The 19,098-nt window shown below is 35.7% G+C and overlaps 1 protein-coding gene across 4 annotated transcripts in view; it reads right to left on the reverse strand.

Moving 5' to 3' along the window:
• The window catches only part of LOC141402533 (plasma membrane ascorbate-dependent reductase CYBRD1), a 103,796-nt gene that overhangs the window by 5,168 nt on the left and 79,530 nt on the right, over positions 1-19,098 (reverse strand). The window lies entirely within an intron of this gene.

Below are 19,098 nucleotides of genomic sequence, written 5' to 3' on the forward strand. Positions count from 1 at the left end.
CTTGATTTCAACAGACGTACGGACGGACAGACGGACATCGTTATACCGATTTAGATTTTTATGCTATTCAAGAATATATATACTTTATAGGGTCTCCGACCAATATTTCGATGTGTTAGAAACGGAGCGACAAATTTAATTATACCCTCCATATTATAGTGAAGGATATCAGAAGTAAAAAAATCGGTAATTTCGGCAGGGCGGAACTGTTTTTTTGACTCCACCATGAAGTGTTTTGAAGCAAAATGGAATAACCAGTTTTCCTTCGTGGCTACAATTTTAGGTGGAGAATTTTTTCGACCCCTGATAACCCCCAATGCCTAAATTAGGTAAAAAAATATATCTAAAAAATTCTTCAATCGGACGTTACCGTTACATGACATGACGAAAATATGGCCCTGTGTTGACAAGTTTAAGTAAAGCAATTGTGTGGTCACTGGGAACCTCAAACGTCACGTTACCGCTATTTTTGTAAAAAGGTTGAGCTAAAATCCGAAAATCGGGAGGTACCGTACATGGGGGCTATACCAAAACAGGTGGGGGCTATACCAAAATATGAGCATATATTGAAAATTTTTAGTGGAGATGTATTGTGACCGCTAGACGCCTTAATTGTCAAATTAAGGTAGTTCGGATAGAAAATGTAGTAAAATTTCTAAATCTACCGAAAATCAGGCGGTACCGTTATATGGGGACTATACATGGGCATATGTTGACAATTTTAGCGGACTATTTCGGTTAAAAATTGTAGCTAAACTCCTCAAGATACCGAAAATCTGTTGGTACCGTTATATAGGGACTACATACAGTTTGTCAAGCAATTGTTTTCGAACCAAAAACTAAAATCTTTCGGTATTAATTTATGAAAAATGACTGATAATTATGACAAAAATGTCGAGTTTTTTTGCAAAAATTAGTTGGACGACCTATTTAAGACAACGACCCTATTTACATGTAATTTGACCTGGTACTGCGTTGGTCCGTATGGTAACCCTCCTAGTACGGATATTCGATGCCTTATATTGTTGATACTTGTTATTAGTTAATCTCTGTTAAGAATAATATTAATAAAATGTCATGATTTTCAAGTATTTAACGAAAATAATGGGGTTTTTTGGAACCTCCATTACATTTCGAAAACATTTTTTTGACAACTTGCATTACATGTAATTATTGGTTTTCGTTATTTTTTGTTGGACTACGTGGGTTAATTTTTAATTTATATATCCTATCTTGTCTTAAATAAGTCGTTCAACTAGTTTTTGCAAAAAACCCAACATTGTTATTACAATTATTAGTAATTTTTCCATAAATTAATACAGAAAAATGTTAGTTTTCGGGGTTCGAAAACAATTACTTGACAAACTGTATATATGTAAAACATTGACCTATGTCCACAATTTGTGAATGCTAATTCGGTCTGAATATGTAGCTTGAAACATCGGACTTTTTCTAGGGTCGCAAATGAATATTTCAATGCGTTACAAACGGAAAAACAAACTTAATATGACAACCACACTATGGTGGAGGGTGTAAAGCAGGTATCGGCACCAATACAAATGCATTGTTTGCGGCCTCACGCATACGACTCTCTCTCGCTCTCTCCACAAACAGCGTGTGCGTTAATGCATTGCTAAAATTAAAAATCATTGAAACAACCGACAACAGAACCTTCTTCTTTGACTTCTGAACGAAGACTGAGAGGTGGTTGTTTTGTTGTTATTCTCATCAAGGGCACGTGTGCCCCTTTTTGCCGAACATTGGTGTAAAGTACTGACTGGTATGTATATACGTCCAGGTCAGGCAATTAGGCGCCCGTGTGCGCTCATTTAACGCTGCTCTCTCCACACACACAATTCAAAATTGAAAAAGCATGCACTCACACAATGACGCCCCGTAAAGTATGCAATAGAAAAGCATGGTGCCTGACGCTGATATACGTTATTTAAACTTATTAACATGCTTACTAGCATACTTTTAGGCGACTGCAGTTAAATCTGCCAAATTAAAATGTGTAAGACATCGTAATATTCGTTGGGGACCCTATGAAGTATATATTCTTGATCAGCATAAAATTCTAAGTCGATAAAAGATGTCCGTCCGTCTATCTATCTGTCGTTATCAATATACAGTTCCCAATATTAAAGATAGAGCTTTTTAATTTGGTACAAAAGTTTCTATTACTATTATCGGTCCACGCTTTGATATAGCCCCCATAGACCTGTACCTCTATATTTTCGGTATTTTGAAGGTCTTAGACTAATTATCCCACCGAAATGGCCGGAATTCGATATTTAATCTTCATTGGGACTAAAAATATCCCTTCCGGTTTGGTGGAATAAACAGTTAGCTAATTTTCTTAAGCCAGCAAGGAGATCCTACAATAAAGCCGGTAAGACGAAACTCAGTACTGGTTGGGAAGTCTACAATATTAATTTCAATAAGTATCTACAAGAGTAAAAATCAAGAAAGCTGAGCGAACGTCTTGGGTCAGTTTTAGTGAACCTATAGACGGAGTTAATGAAACGGTCAGATTTCGCAAGATACTACCTAAGGACCACAAAATCCATGGATAGTATTAAGCGATGCGACGCTTCAAGTACTAACTCTGGTCTAGAGACTCTTGGTTTCACTTCCCCGGTTGCGTGGACTTTGATGGTGTCATACCTACAGTGAGCCGTAATTAAATCCGAACTGTTGAGGATGAACAACTGATAGACAGACTTTAATGTGCAATTATCAGCTTTAAGTCTTACAAATCATCGAGACCGGATGGTATAATACCAGCAATGCTTCAGAATGTAGTAGAGCCGGTGCTAAAGATCCTTTCGAAGTTTTTATAGGGTCCAGATCAGTGTTGCCGGAATTTGACGATTTATCGTCATTTTGACGATTTTTGGGCCCAAAATTGGAAAATGACGATTTTATGCCCTGAAATGACGATTTTTCACGTAAGCGAAAATTGCATGAAATAAAAAGAACAGAATATTTGCACCAAAATTCAACGAAAGAATTTAAAAAAATAATGTAGCAAATTACAATTTTTTAGCTTTTTTAATGTTTTTAGCAATTTCAAGCCAGATTGGCTATATTTGGGTACATACAGTCTGTCGCAAAAGTTAGTATACACTGTTGAAGCCAAAATGTATTAGGGATAAATATCACTATAACTTATTGAAAACAACAAACAATTAGTTTTATTTGATAGACAAGAAGGTTGTCTTCCGTAATAACAATTAAAAGTGCGCAATATTTGCATACATTACCAAATGTACGGTTCGAATCCCAAAATACCAAAATTTATGTCGCAAAAGTTAGTATACAACGGAGAATCCTCGTGGAACTGTGTAAAAAATTCTGGATATTTTTGAACAAAATGAAACTAAATCTGTACTTAAGATCATAAAGAGTGTATTAATTGGTTTTAATGGCAGCTATAGTACTTATAGTGACAAGTCCAACGTACACTGGATCGTAAAATCCAAAAAATTGGTCATCTACAAATACAACAACTGTAGCGACAAAATTCCGGGTGTTATGTCCTGTTTATGGATTCTAAAGCCATGAAATGCTCAAAAAAGCTCTAAATTTTAAATTTGGGTGATCTTGATCGAGTTTCGGTTTGTCCTGTTTGAAAAAACGGGAATTTTTTAGAAGGAAACCCATACTTTTGAGGCCGTTGTCCTTTTGAAGTATGTAATAATCCTTAATCCTTACACATAAGGACTTTCCTTTTTAGTTAATTTTCTCACAAATTAAGTCCCTTTTCACATTCCCACCAAAAATAAATAGTAGGAGAACCTTAAGTTCGGGTGTAAGCCCTACAGTGATACTCCACCACCACAGAAGGATATGATAGCTCATTTAACATTTTAATACAGAGCTTCCTCTGCTGTTATAACGCATGGATTGTGCAAAAACGTTCTGAAAAGCTGTGTTCGCTTCACTTAGGACCAAAATACAACTAAATGGATCAGTTAGAAGTAGTTCATTAGACATTAGTAGTACATTAGACACTGGGGACACGAGAAGCATATTCGATACTGCTAAAAGGCCGGTAGGACAGTTTAACTGTAGGGCTTACAACGGACCTTGAGGTTCTCCTACTATTTACTTTTGGTGGGAATATGAAAAGTGGGAATATTTGTGAGAAAATTAACTAAAAAGGAAAGTCATTATGTGTAAGGATTAGGGATTATTACATGTTTCAAAAGGACAATGGCCTCAAAAGTTTGGGTTTCCTTCAAGAAATTCCCGTTTTTTCAAACAGGACAAGCCAAAACTCGATCAAGATCACCCCATATTGAAACTTTAGAGCTTTTCTGACCATTTCATGGTTTTAGAATCCATAAACAGGACATAACACCCAGAATTTTGTCGCTACAGTTGTTGTATTTGTAGATGACCATTTTTTGTGGATTTTACGATCCAGTGTACGTTGGACTTGTCACTATAAGTACTATAACTGCCATTAAAACCAATTAATATACTCTTTATGATCTTAAGTACTGATTTAGTTTCATTTTGTTCAAAAATATCCAGAATTTTTTACACAGTTCCACGAGGATTCTCCGTTGTATACTAACTTTTGCGACATAAATTTTGGTATTTTTGGGATTCGAACCGTACATTTGGTAATGTATGCAAATATTGCGCACATTTAATTGTTATTACGGAAGACAACCTTCTTGTCTATCAAATAAAACTAATTGTTTGTTGTTTTCAATAAGTTATAGTGATATTTAACCCTAATACATTTTGGTTTCAACGGTGTATACTAACTTTTGCGACAGACTGTATGTATCTGGAATACAGGTGGTTTAAGCTTTTGGAAAATTTTCGTTTAAGATTGTCAATGGATGAAAATCGTCTATCTCTTTGTAAAACTGTAGGAGTTCATCTTTTTGCCCTCTTTAAGAGGATAGTTAGTCAGTCAGGGTTGATGACAATCAGGCGATATTTGAGGAAAGCTGTCATTCAAAACTGGCAGTGTATTTACCTTGCTGCATCATTAAAAACTCGATAACCAAAAGGAAAACTCTCATCTGTCGAAAGCTTTTTATTGCGGTATTTAAGTAAGATTAAGTCAGATTTACTGTATATTTTATGTAGTCAGACTCATTGTCATAATTATCAGCGAAAGCGGAAACCAAACCAAATATTTGACTATGTTGACGATTTTCCAAATTTTATTGACGATTTTTTTGACGATTTCCGATCAAAAACTGTCGGCAACGCTGGTCCAGATCCATTTCTCGCACACACCCGGTCTTTGAAAAGAGGTAAAGGTTATCATGGCGGAGAAGCCATGTCACTCACTGCCCAACAACTATAAAACAATTAGACTTCCTTTCTTTTCAAGAAGATAAGGCCACAATAAGATTGATAAAAAGATCACGCTTACATCGAGGGTTAATCGGTAGTAACTGCCTTACATGAGGTGGATGAAACAATATGGAATATTCAAACATCATCTCGATGTAGAGGGAGCCTTCGATAATGGAAAGCTTGAATCCATCCATAACGCTCTCAGTAACATAGAAAATTCTTCCATCTTTATGGAATGGAACGGTGAGATGCTGAAAAGCTGGATTATAAATTTACGTATAGGAGAGAGTTCCGTCAGGAAAACTGTTATTAGAGACGCACCGCAGTGGGAAGGGTGGTTCTCTCGCCTCTACTCCTGCTTCTGGGGATAAATAAAACTCGTGTCTTGACCAGTTGTAAACTATGGTTGTTGTAGTAGCAACGCAAATAATCATCAATTTTTAGATATCTTGTTCTGATTCCTCTGTGTCCAGATTCATAAATTCTGCAACCTGGACTGGTTTTGTCCATAAAGAATCAGGAGGCAGGTGAGGGACTCTAGCTGGGCAATTAAACAATTGCAGAGTGTCGTGCGAATTCAATACGAATTGAGGCAGCTTTATCGTCCGGATCTTTAGTATGCTAAACCCTGATTTCGTTTAGTCGACTTGCAGATATATAACGATATCCCGAAAAATTCTCCCAGCTACTCGAGGATCTCAGAGAATGGACAGCAAAGGTTTTTACGGAAAAAAACTTGGCCAAGCCCACTTTTGCGCCCACCTTTTAAATATGTAACATCGACAAAACTACTGAACCGATTTTCCTGAAATTTTAAGGGACCTTACAGGGAAGCGACCCGGTGAAAAAGGCTACAAATTTTGTTAAATTCCGCAGGGGTACCCCTCACCCTCCCCTGTACCCTATCTAAGAAAAATGTTGTATTTGAATAAATTATAGACGTATCGACTTGAAAATTAATTTATATCTCAGAATCTAAGTACTTCTTCAGGGCATAAAATATGTTATATATCCAAAACTACTGAACTGTTTATCATGAAATTTGCAGTAAATGTTCAATGTTTGTCGTGGTAATGTATATTTCTATGAATTTCGTCATTTTTTAAAAGCTGTATATATATATATATATGTATTTATATACAAAATTTATGACCATATCGTTTTGAGCATAAATTTTGGCAGACAATGGGATTGTGTCTAGAGTAAAATTCTAGACACAATCCCATTGTCTCCTAACTAGGCGTTTACTAGGCGTTTACACACAGACAGTATTGGCAAGACAATAGCAAAGTTACAAACCATTTTCACCAATACATTCATACTTTTCTCTACACATATTTAAAAATTTATAAATGTATTTGTGAAAAAGGTTTGTATTTTTGCTATTGTCTTGCCAATACTGGCATTTGTAAACGCAGGGTTAAATATGATATATCTTGAAAACTAACAAACCAATTGTACTACAATTTTCTGTTGTGCTGTTGTACACGTGGGCATAAATTTCGGAGGTGGCTCGGTAACTCTCCAATTAAGAAAAATAAAATATTAAGAAACTGCCTTTAACTGGAAACTGGTGGGGTTCAACCGTACAAAAAGCGTTGATCTGTCCATCAGCAACAACAACTAAAAACATATCCTCAATAAACTGAAGATTTAAACAGGGGCGATTATCAATCCTAAACAGCATCCTTGGGCGGCAAAATCCAACAAAGTCCGTTAGAGAAAGGAAAGATTACAGATAAAAACTGTTGATAAATTCAAAATCCTCAATGAATAACTCGTTTTGAAAATGGAACCGAAGACATGAGTTAGGAAATACCTATTTATATGTGGGAAGGGTATTTATTATAAGTTTGTTTTGCTAAAACTTCATGTAACACCGCGAAATATTCGTCGTAGACCCCCAATGTTATATACCATTTTTCATATCTCGACGAGATAAAGCGATATATTGCGATGTGTGTCCATCCGTCCGTGTGTTCGTCTGCCCATTATAAATTGTAATAATTGTAAAATTGCCCATTATAATTGTAATAATCGTCAAGAAATTTGGTATGGAGATCGGTTTCACATCAGAATAGATCGCTATTGTTATTGGTAATGATCGCGAAATGTTTAGGGGGTGAAATGGACAAAAAACAATTATTTTATCCGAATTGGTATCTTGTCTGTAGGTCGCAATAATAGTCCGATAAATAAGGTGTGATCTTATGACAGAAACGAAGCGTGCAATTTTAGTTTTAATTGTTTGTATAGTAACCATAACCACCACGCTAGAGTTCGCTGTTATAGATTAATACTGACAAATTTTTACACGAGGTAAGAATTTTGGTCAAGGAAGATGCCAACAATTTTGAATATTGTGCGGTTAGTTCTTAGCGGGTGAACTTTTGTGAGAAAAATATCCAAATTCAATTTTTGTTTTATTTGTAGGATACGTATTTCGGCAATCTACGAAAATAAACTTGATACCCAACAGAATATAGCGGTTAGATAATTGAACTGCTGTCTAACATATAAGTGGTTTTTTAATGTTGTGATACATTTACATTCCATGTTACAAAATGTCGCAATCATGATAGAAAAATTTTCAAATCACGAAAGAAGGATTCCCAGGTTTGTAAATTGTTATAAATTACAATATGTACGGGGTCTTGAAGATTTTGTGATAATTTTGGTAAAAAGTAATGTAATAGTACCTCGAAATATCGATATTTTTAATTGATCGACACGATAAAATTCACCGGAAACTATTTCTAAAATTCTTTTAATATTTGTTTATACCCTCAACATTTAGGCCAACCAGATTATAGAAATAATGATTTTAGACCCCATGTATTTTTGGACGAAATCCATTTCACACAATTTGGAGTCGATTTACCCATGTCCGTCCGTCTGTCTGGCTGCCTGGTGGGCACGATAACTGTCGAAGAATCAATCTATTTGGTTCAAATTTTAGGTCTCTTAAATTTTGTCCAAACTTAGTTTATGTTCGAAGATGGACCATATCGGTCTACCCCTTCCATTTATTACCCCCAAAAAAGTTCAAATTTTTTCGCTAAGATTCTTCGCATGATAGTTCCAGAAGGGACTAACCGAATTGTTCCAAACTAGGGATGTGGAAATATTACTTCTATGCATATATCAGGTTCGAATATGGACTATATCGGCCCACTCCTTTGGGAAAAGTATAGTTTAACAGCTCTTCTCGAACCGTTTTGAATTTGTTTGAAACATGTTCGCCTTGAGACCCCTTTTTCGGCGCACAGTGGTTCCGCCCGTGGACAAAAATCGAAAAATTGATGGTGACAAATTTTATTGCGATTGAAATATATATTCTCTAAACATATCAAATTTTTAAAATCCAGCTTTATTTTTGACTAGCAAATGCCCGCTACTTCGTATGCGGAAAGGGAACAAAATATATATAAACAATATTTAATACGGGAATGGTGAATACTGGAGATTCTGTTGTACTAAGACCCAGGGATGCCAGATAAGTTTGGTCGAAAATCGGCACTTTTCGGGTGCCAAAATCGGCAAAATCGGCAAAAAATTTTCAAAATCGGCAAAAAATCGGCAAATTAAATAACGTTTATTTCAGTTCAAATTATTGCTATATTTAATAAGCATAAGTTAAAAATTAACATTTTAAGTGCAACAAAACAATTAACAACTCATAAACCAAGGCAATAATTCAAAGTATATATGAATATAAATGGTTTTACCATATGCATATGTAGTATATATTTATAAGTACGTGTATGTATATATGAAATCAATATATTTTCAATTCAGTCAAGTCCCGGTCCACACTAGCGTGAATTTCATTAAAAATTTTCATGAAACTAGGTGTTCTTAAATCGAATTCCCCACTACAGCAATTTTATGATTTTGCTCTACTATGGACGTCGATCTAGAGCAGAGACGCGCTGTCTTTGCAAAGAAGTATAGTGAGGGCGCCCACTGAGTTGTTTTTGCATTTGCTTCTCTCTCTCACGTACAGTGTACGTGTAAATAAACAAAGGATGAATATCATGTGGTTGTTGTTTTTTTCACCAATTCATACACATATGCTGTAGTATTGATGGAAATATTATGGGCGACGCTGATCTAGAGACGCATAATTTCATATCAAACTTTCAGTGAAATTATTGTAGTGTGGCCCGGGACTAAACAAACGTATACAATAGTTATATGATGACCCACTGAAATGACTAGTGGGCGCGATATCTATCGAAAAGATATAACTCTCAAATTAAAATCCACTTCCCTAATGGACTATGTCGGTCCATTCCTATAAGTACCACCTCCACAACACTTTTGAATTTAAGTTTTAATCCACATTTTTCGGCAAGTTCAAATGTCTAAAAATGGCCACATAATTCTGAAAAGACCTTAAAAACATTCGATCTGTCCGTAGAAGAAAGTTTCAATTCACATGGGCTGAGGGTATACCTCTGTCAGCAAAGCCGACTGACACTTTCTTACTAGTTGTATTGGAATTTTGAAATGTTGGTTTACAATTAAATTCAATTTCTGTAATAAATATTTGAATTAAAGTTTTGTAACAAATCATTTTTAATGACAACATTATAACAGTTAGACTTATTTAATTTTAAGTAGTCTTTAGTAAAGAGAATTCCTTCCATCGAGTCCCTAACTAATCGATCTCGGCACTTGTTTTTATTTAAATTTAATTGTCTAGATACTCTTTCCACATTTGCTGAAGAATGTTGCGAGACTAAAACATGTTTAATAAATTTGGACAAAATAGGAAATAATGATTCAGAATTTGCACATATTAATTCACACATTGCTTTCCAAAATTCTAGCAACTCTACGTTTTTATATTTAAACAAATTTTTGAAATTTAAACGTGAAAGTTCGCGTGATTCATGCTTTTCGTTTATGTTTATAAAGCATTCGTATTCCTTTATAATGTCGAAAAATTAATCTTGTGTGCCATTTATTATAAAACGTTGATTTATTGAAGCTAAGCACTTAAATTTATTTTCAAAATTAAACCGCTTCAAAATCTGACCACAAAGTTCAATGTGAAAGATTGTGCAGTTTTTAATTATTTCCACTAACCCACTTTTCGACAATATCGTTTTTTGAACAATTTCCTTCAAACTGTTTTTATAAAATGTTAAAAAAATGTTATTATTATTAATCAAACTACCCTTGACGATATGGTTGTCTTTGTTATTGTACCAAATTAGTTCTAGCAATCACAATTTTCATACAAAATGGAAATTTTATGTGAACAAGTTGCCTTAACTAAAAATCGGCATTTTAGGGGTAAAAATCGGCAAATCGGCATTTCTATTTTTTTGGACTAAAAATCGGCAAAATGCCGATAAATCGGCAAATCTGGCATCACTGCTAAGACCTATTTTAATTGCCAATATTTTTTTCGATTGTAGTCAGAATTTACCAAAAAAATCTGAAGTATCGCATCCCTACACAACTACCATATTTTTTATTTCGAATTTCCAAAACTACGTATCATATTGCAAATTTCAGATTTGACTCCTGGTTTTAACCCTTCACTAACACAGCATTCCCTTCCAGTACGAATTTCCAAACACTAAACTTTATCTCACGCCTTCACAACAACAATCACGCACATTTACAATGCAATGTTGTAGCTTTAGCGGTTTCGCCCAGAACCCGAATAGGTCCGTTAAATTTTCGGCATTCAAAATGGCCATAAAAATCCAAAATGACCATAAAAATCCACGTTTTCGTATATCCCCATATAACGGTACCTCTCGACTTAGTGTATTTTAAAAGATTTCTTCCTTATATTCAACATATATTCTAACCCCAATTCACTTGTCCAGCTTTATCTGTTCTCCTGAAACCCATTATAGTACTATTTAGTACTTTTTGTATAAATAAGTACGAATTTTCAAAACCTCCTCCCTACCTCCACTCTAAACACCAATTGCTAATCTAGTACCGAATTTCAAAATTCCAGTTCTACCCTTTACAAAGTCACAAATTGTACAAAATTCTCTACCATATAGCAAATACCAAAAGGTACCAAATTTTGTACCATTTAGCACTTTTCGTAAACGATTTTCCAAAATGTACTTTCATATCTCAGCTCTATCCGTTCACCTAACCCCAATTTATAGCCAATGTAGTTCCATTTAGCACTTTTCCACAAGTATGAATTTCCAAAACTACCTCAATCCTCACTCCAACAGTAATCTGTTCACGCAAATACAGCGAATTCCGTACCAGTTAGTACTGCTTCGTTCACAATAGTACCATTTTCCAAAGCTTCCTCCATATCTCAATTCTATATTCTAACAGTAATCTTAATTCCAAATTTCAGGATTCCAGCTCTTCAAATCCAAATCATACTAAACTCACTACCATTTAGGACTTTTCGACCTTTGGTACATCTTTCTTACTCTTAATCAGTGACCCCCATTTCAAATTTCAGGATTCCGGCCCTATTCGTTAACCCATATCTATATTGTACTATATTTAGTACTATTTAGTACTTTTCGTATAAGTTTAGTTCGAATTCCAAAAACCTTTCATTTTTACTCTTCAACAGTGATTCTCATTCCAAATATCAGGATTCCAGATCTATCCGTTCTTTGTTACTCTCCACCACTGACCCTAATTTTAAATTTCAGGATTCCAGCTCTATCCGTTCATCCAAATCCAAATTGTACAAAATTTAGTACCATTTAGTACTTTTCGTACCCTTATAGTTCGAGTTTACAAAAACCTTCATTGTTACTCTTCATCAGTGACACTCATTCCAAATGTCTGTATTCCAGTTCAATCCGTTCACCCAAATCAAAATTGTACTAAATTTAGTACCATTTAGTACTTTTCGTATCCTTTTAGTTCGAATTTCCAAAAACCTTTCATTGTTACTCTTCATCAGTGACCCTCATTCCAAATGTTTGTATTCCCGCTCTATCCGTTCACCCAAACCCAAATTGTACTAAATTTAGTACCATTTAGTACTTTTCGTGCACTTATAGTTCGAATTTCTAAAAACCTTTCTTTGTTACTCTCCATCAGTGACCCTCATTACAAATTTCAGGATTCCAGCTCTATCCGTTCACCCAAATCCAAATTGTACTAAATTTAGTACCATTTATTACTTTTCGTACACTTATAGTTCTAATTCCAAAAACCTTTCATTTTTACTCTTCATTAGTGATCCTCATTCCAAATTTCAGGATTCCAGCTCTATCCGTTCACTAAAATCCAAATTGTACTAAATTTAGTACCATTTAGTACTTTTACCCTTATAGTTCGAATTTACAAAAACCTTTCATTGTTACTCTTCATCGGTAACCCCCATTCCAAATGTCTGTATTCCAGCTCAATCCGTTCACCCAAATCAAAATTGTACTAAATTTAGTACCATTTAGTACTTTTCGTGCACTTATAGTTCGAATTTCTAAAAACCTTTCTTTGTTACTCTCCATCAGTGACCCTCATTACAAATTTCAGGATTCCAGCTCTATCCGTTCACCCAAATCCAAATTGTACTAAATTTAGTACCATTTATTACTTTTCGTACACTTATAGTTCTAATTCCAAAAACCTTTCATTATACCCTATACCACAATGTGGAAAAGGGTATAATAAGTTTGTTTTCCCAAAAATTCATGTAACGCCGCGAAATATTCGTCGTAGACCCCTCATGTGGTATACCAAACTTCATATCTCGACGAGATAAAGCGATTTAGCGATGTGTGTCCGTCCGTCCGTCTGTCCGTCCATTAAAAATTGTAATCAAGCTAGAGGCCGCAATTATGGACCGATTGTCACGAAATTTAGTATGGAGGTCGGGTTTGGACCAGAATAGAACTGATTAGTTTTTGGCGATGATCGTGAAATGTTAAAGGGATGAAATGGACCAAAAACAAAATTTTTGCTCGATTTTGTAGCCGCTCTGTAGGTCGCAATAATAGTCCGATCGGCGCGAAATTTTAAACGTAGTTTTGGTTTGAGATGAAGAAGTAGCGTGCAAGTCAACGGTATGATCGGATAATATTTAGCGGGTTAAATTGATCAAAACTTTTGTGTGAAAATTGGTAAAATTTCTAATGCACATCTTATAACAGCTAGCCCGGAAAGCTAGTGCACAGGGATAGTGGTATAGGGTATCACATGGTCGGCCCCGTCCGACTATAGTCTGTTCTTACTTGTTTTTACTCTTCATTAGTGATCCTCATTCCAAATTTCAGGATTCCAGCTCTATCCGTTCACTAAAATCCAAATTGTACTAAATTTAGTACCATTTAGTACTTTTACCCTTATAGTTCGAATTTACAAAAACCTTTCATTGTTACTCTTCATCGGTAACCCCCATTCCAAATGTCTGTATTCCAGCTCAATCCGTTCACCCAAATCAAAATTGTACTAAATTTAGTACCATTTAGTACTTTTCGTACCCTTATAGTTGGAATTTCCAAAAACCTTTCATTGTTACTCTTTATCAGTGACCCTCATTCCAAATGTCTGTATTCCAGCTCTATCCATTCACCCAAATCCAAATTGTACTAAATTTAGTACCATTTAGTACTATTCGTGCACTTATAGTTCGAATTTCCAAAAAGTTTTCTCCGTTTCTCTCCACAATTGACCGTAATTTCAAATTTCAGGATTCCAGCTAAATCCGTTCACACAAATCCAAATTGTACTAAATGTAGTACCATTTAGTAATTTTCGTACTCATAAGTACGAATTTCCAAAATCACCCTCATGTCTCAATCATACACTTTAACAGTAATCTTAATTCCAAATTTCAGGATTCCAGTTCTATCCGTTCACCCAAATATAATTTGTACTAAATTTAGTATCATTTAGTACTTTTCGTATACATTAGTACGATTTTCCAAAAATATTTAATTACATCAACACCACTTCCCTACCTTGATTTCCATACCAAATTTCATGATTCTAGCTATATCCGTTCAAAATATACAATTGGTACTAAATTTTGTAAATTTTAGTACTTTTCGTACACTTAGAGGTCGATTTTCCAAAAACCCTTTGGTACATCTTTCTAGATCTCCATCAGTTACCCTCATTCCAAATTTCAGAATTCTAGCTCTTACCGTTTCCCTAATACAAAGGGTACCATATTTAGTACTTTTCGTACACTTCTGGGTCGAATCTCCAAAAACCCAGCCTTATCTCACCCCTACACACCAACAGCAACGTACACCCAAAATTTCAACTTTCTAGCTTCAGCGGTTTCGTCTGGGCGGTGATGAATCAGTCAGTCAGTCAGTCAGTGAATACCTCACCTCACTACTCTTTTATATATATAGATGATATAGGTGATGACATTGGCAATGTTTTTACGAAAAAAACTAATTCATAATTCGTTTTCTAACTTCATTATAAAAATTTTAATAAATTACTTTTTCTGCTATTTTTAATATAATTACTTTTAATTTATGTCGAGTTTTACTAACGTTGTGAGCATTTGTGAGTCTCGAAATTTTTTTTTAAAATGCTTGGGAAAGTCTCTAGTTTACGATTAAGAAAAGTCCAGCTGCTCCCATCTTCCACCTGCTACGTTATTCCTCCTACACCACGCCCGTAAAATCGTCAAAATTCCGAAAATCGGGAGGTACGTTTATATGGGAGCTATACCTAAACTTGGACCTATACTGAACATTTTTGGCAAGGAGGTATTTTGTTCACTCAGAACTCAAAATGCAAAATTACAGCCAAATCGGTTGGAAGATGTGGGTAAAATCGTCAAAATTTCGAAAATCGGGAGGTACGTTTATATGGGGCTATACCTAAACGTAGACCAACATTGGCCATTTTTTGCATGGAGGTATTTGGTTCACTCAGAACTCAAAATGCCAAATTACAGCCAAATCAATTGGAAAATTTCGCTAAAATTTGTGTCCGAGGCTGAGAGTATATCTCCGTCGGCACAGCTGTCTGATACTTTCTAACTTGTTTCAACAATATGTAGCGAAAAAGTCCCGATTGGTCATTATAAAATACGGAAAATAATACCTTACGTTTCCAGTATGTATGTTCCATATTCTGGTATGTTACCATGTATATCAACTTATGTATGTATGTATGACATACAAAAAAAAACATTGTTCCACAACATCCCATACGGGACAAGGGAGACTTCTCTCATATCAATGAGTGCACCCCGATTCATATTTAGCTCAATGATATGGGACCTACTGTTTTTCGCCGAGTCCGAACGGCGTGTCTTAAGACACCACTTGTGGAGAAGTTTTTCAAGGCTGAAGTACTCAGGAAATGTCGCCAACATTACTGAGGGGTATTTTGCCACCGTTGAAAAATGTTTGATGTTGCCTGGCCGGGGAATCGAACCCCCGACCTTCTACGTGCAAGGCGGGAGTGCATACCATTGCACCACGTTGGCACCCAATGTATGTATGACCGGATGGGTAAAATATGTCGCAATCATATAAAAGGAATTCCTTGGAAAATAGTGCCAAGGTGTAGTGGAGTAGGGTATCACATGATCGGCCCTGTCCGACTATAACCTTCTCTACTTGTTTTTAAATGTAAAGTATAAAAGGTATAAAAACGACGAGCTAGCAACGCGAACCCGGGTATGTTAGTAGGTTTTATAAAAATGTTCAATCAACTTTAACAAAAACTTAACATCGCTCTCATTGACAACTAGATACGGCTCTCATTGACAACTAATCGATTTTGTCGCTTTTTCTTGGTCGTTTTGTACATTTACCCTGTTTTTGTGCAGAAAAAGACTATATATTTATACCCTACACCACTATGTGGAAAGGGTATTATAAGTTTGTTTTGGTAAAAATTCATGTAACACCGCGAAATATTCGTCGGAGACCCCCAATGTGGTGTACCAATCTTCATATCTCGGCGAGATAAAGCGATTTTGAGACGTGTGTCCGTCCGTCCGTGTGTCCGTCTGTCCATTATAAATTGTAATCAAACTCCAGGCCGCAATTATGGACCGATCGTCACGAAATTTGGTATGGAGGTCGGTTTCACTATCGCTATTTTAATTGGTGATGATCGTGATATATTTAGGGGGTGAAATGGACCAAAAACATAATTTTTATCCGATTTTGTAGCTGCTGTGTAGGTCGCAATAATAGTCCGATCGCCTCGAAATTTAAAATAAGGTGAGAGTATATGACAAAGAAGAAGCTTGTAAATTGAGATGGCGATCAGATAATATTTAGAGGGTTAAATGGACCACAACTTTTGTGTGAAAATTGTGAAAAGTTTTAATATACAGCTAATATCTTTTTTTCCTGGAAGAGACATTCCGGGCAAGTAAGCTATACTTGGAAGAGGAACGCTTTGGTCCATATTTTAATTCCTGGAGGGCATATACCGGCAAAGTAGCTTACATATGGAAAAATAACTACAGACATTTCCCCTGATGCAAATTGCAACAATGTGTCTCCTAGATAACGGGCCTACTGCCTAATATATAATGGGTTTTTTGTAGAGAACCACAATTTCCTCCCATGCTACAAATTTTATCTATCATGACAAAGAATTTTTGAGTTCAGTTGTCCAATTGGATTTTTCATACAAATATTGCAGCATTTGGTCGCTTCGCCAACTTTAGGCCTTTAGGGTAGAGGGAATATATACAAAATACGACCAAAGATGTGCCTCATCGAAATAAGGTTGGTAATATGAGTATATTTGGACGAAATTCGTTTCAGACAATTTGGAGTCGATTTAGCCCTGTCCGTTCATCTGTCTCTCTTACTGTCAAGATGGCTGGTGCGCACTATACACTTCGTAATATGTTGCCCAAACTTAGTTTAATTTCGAATATGGGCTATATCGGTTCACTCCTCCGGGCACCCCCCACAAAAGTTCAAAATTTGTCTGAAAAATTGTGTGAACGATAACTGTCGAAGTGAGCAATCGATTTGGTCCAAACTTTCCATATACTATTATTCCTTCCAGATATAGATCGGTCCACACCTTCCAGTACCTCCCTTACAAAATTCGAAAAAGTGAAATTTAAGCGTCCCCTCGAATCTTTTTGAATATTTTCAGCAGCTTGTCCTTGCGTTCCCCTTTACGATGGTACAATTGCAATGACAATTCCATACTTTCTGTGATTATGGCCGAAAAGCTCCAAGAAGCAATGAACAACAAACAAGAAACCTAACTAAAATGGCAAATCCGCAAGATAACTCTTAGGGGGATTTTCTGATTGGTCCAAACTTTGCACATTCTCTTATTTTATCCAGTCATGTCCTTCGAGTACCTCCCACACAAAATTTGGGAAAAGTGCAGTTTGAGGACCCATCTATTGAATTTTTTTGAAGAAGGTTCTTTTCACGGTCCCTATTGCAACGGTACAATTTTTCCGGAGTAAGTCCATACTTCCTGAGATAATGGTTCAAAATTTGTAAAAAATAATTCACAAACTTTTTCAAAAATCAGAAGTTAGCTTAAAAAACTTGATTTGGTATAGCCTTACATTTCGATAACTACAGATGCCACGTATTTTGAAGCAAACTGGTGATACAAAATCAATATATCTTTTTCTGTTCATATGCTGAAGGTATATGACCGTTAGCGCAGCTGACTTATACTATCTTCTTTGGTGTGTAATTGCATATGAATAATTTTGGGATTTATAAATTTGTTTGCATGCAAATTATTTGAATTTCTATTCAATATTAGTTATTTCTACTGGTATAAAATATATGTTTGATATTACAATATATAACCACAATGAACTATTTATATAATTTTTCCACAAACATCCCAGTAGGGAGATGGGAGGCTTCTCTTATATCAATGGATTTATATTATATCATTGATATGTGGCTTAGTTTTTATTGCCGAATCCAAAAGGCATGTCCTCAGTTGCCACTTGTAGATAAGTTTTTCATTGCTGAAATACTCAGGAAATATCGCCAACATTACAAAGGGGTATTTTGCCACCGTTGAAAATTTTATGTGTCAGGCGTGGGCATCGAAACTGGGCATTCTGGGTGCAAGGCGGTTGCACAAAGCTAACTCCTAGAGGTTGTGGTGTAGGGTATCACATGGTCGGCCCCGTCCGACTATAGACTTTGCTTACTTGTTTTTTTGTATATTCGTTACAGAACATATAAAAACACAATACACAACGAACGACATTTTTGCAGAACATTTCGAAGCTAAAAACGTTATCTTGTGGTACTTTTATAGCGGCTCTTAAAATAAAGGATGAAAAGGACATTGAAGGAAGCGAAGTGCTCTACGAAAATAACCCTCATTCGATTTGACTGCAGATATGTCATCACAAAAATAAGCTAAAGCAATAGTGAACAAAGATATAACGCTAATTCCTGATGGCTTACAGGGTCTCCAGCAAAAACTTCATAACGACATAACGCGGAAGTTCGACTCACGGCGGATCCGTCCTTCGGGGTTCTTAATATACCCACCAAGGCCTTCCTTCCCCAAGAGGAATTTTCCGTGCCCCAGACTTTCACCTCCATTTTGTTGCACAGTGGTATAAGGAATTTCCAAACGTGGTCCTTTTCTCTGAGCTTCATAACAGAAGTGATATTATTCTTTATAAGATTTACGATTCATTCATTATAACTCCTAGATAAAGTTTATGAATCAGTCAGTCATTTACTCAGTCATCTACTAACAATTTTATATACAAAATGGTGTATATACAATGTATGTTCATAGATAACATAAGTCACTTAGCCAACACCTAACGTAAATTGCGGAAGGAATTGCACATTCCATCAACGA

The sequence above is a fragment of the Musca autumnalis genome, unplaced genomic scaffold, assembly GCF_047663935.1.
Source record: "Musca autumnalis isolate F117 unplaced genomic scaffold, ASM4766393v1 scaffold_4, whole genome shotgun sequence".
Classification (NCBI taxonomy): Eukaryota; Metazoa; Arthropoda; class Insecta; order Diptera; family Muscidae; genus Musca; species Musca autumnalis.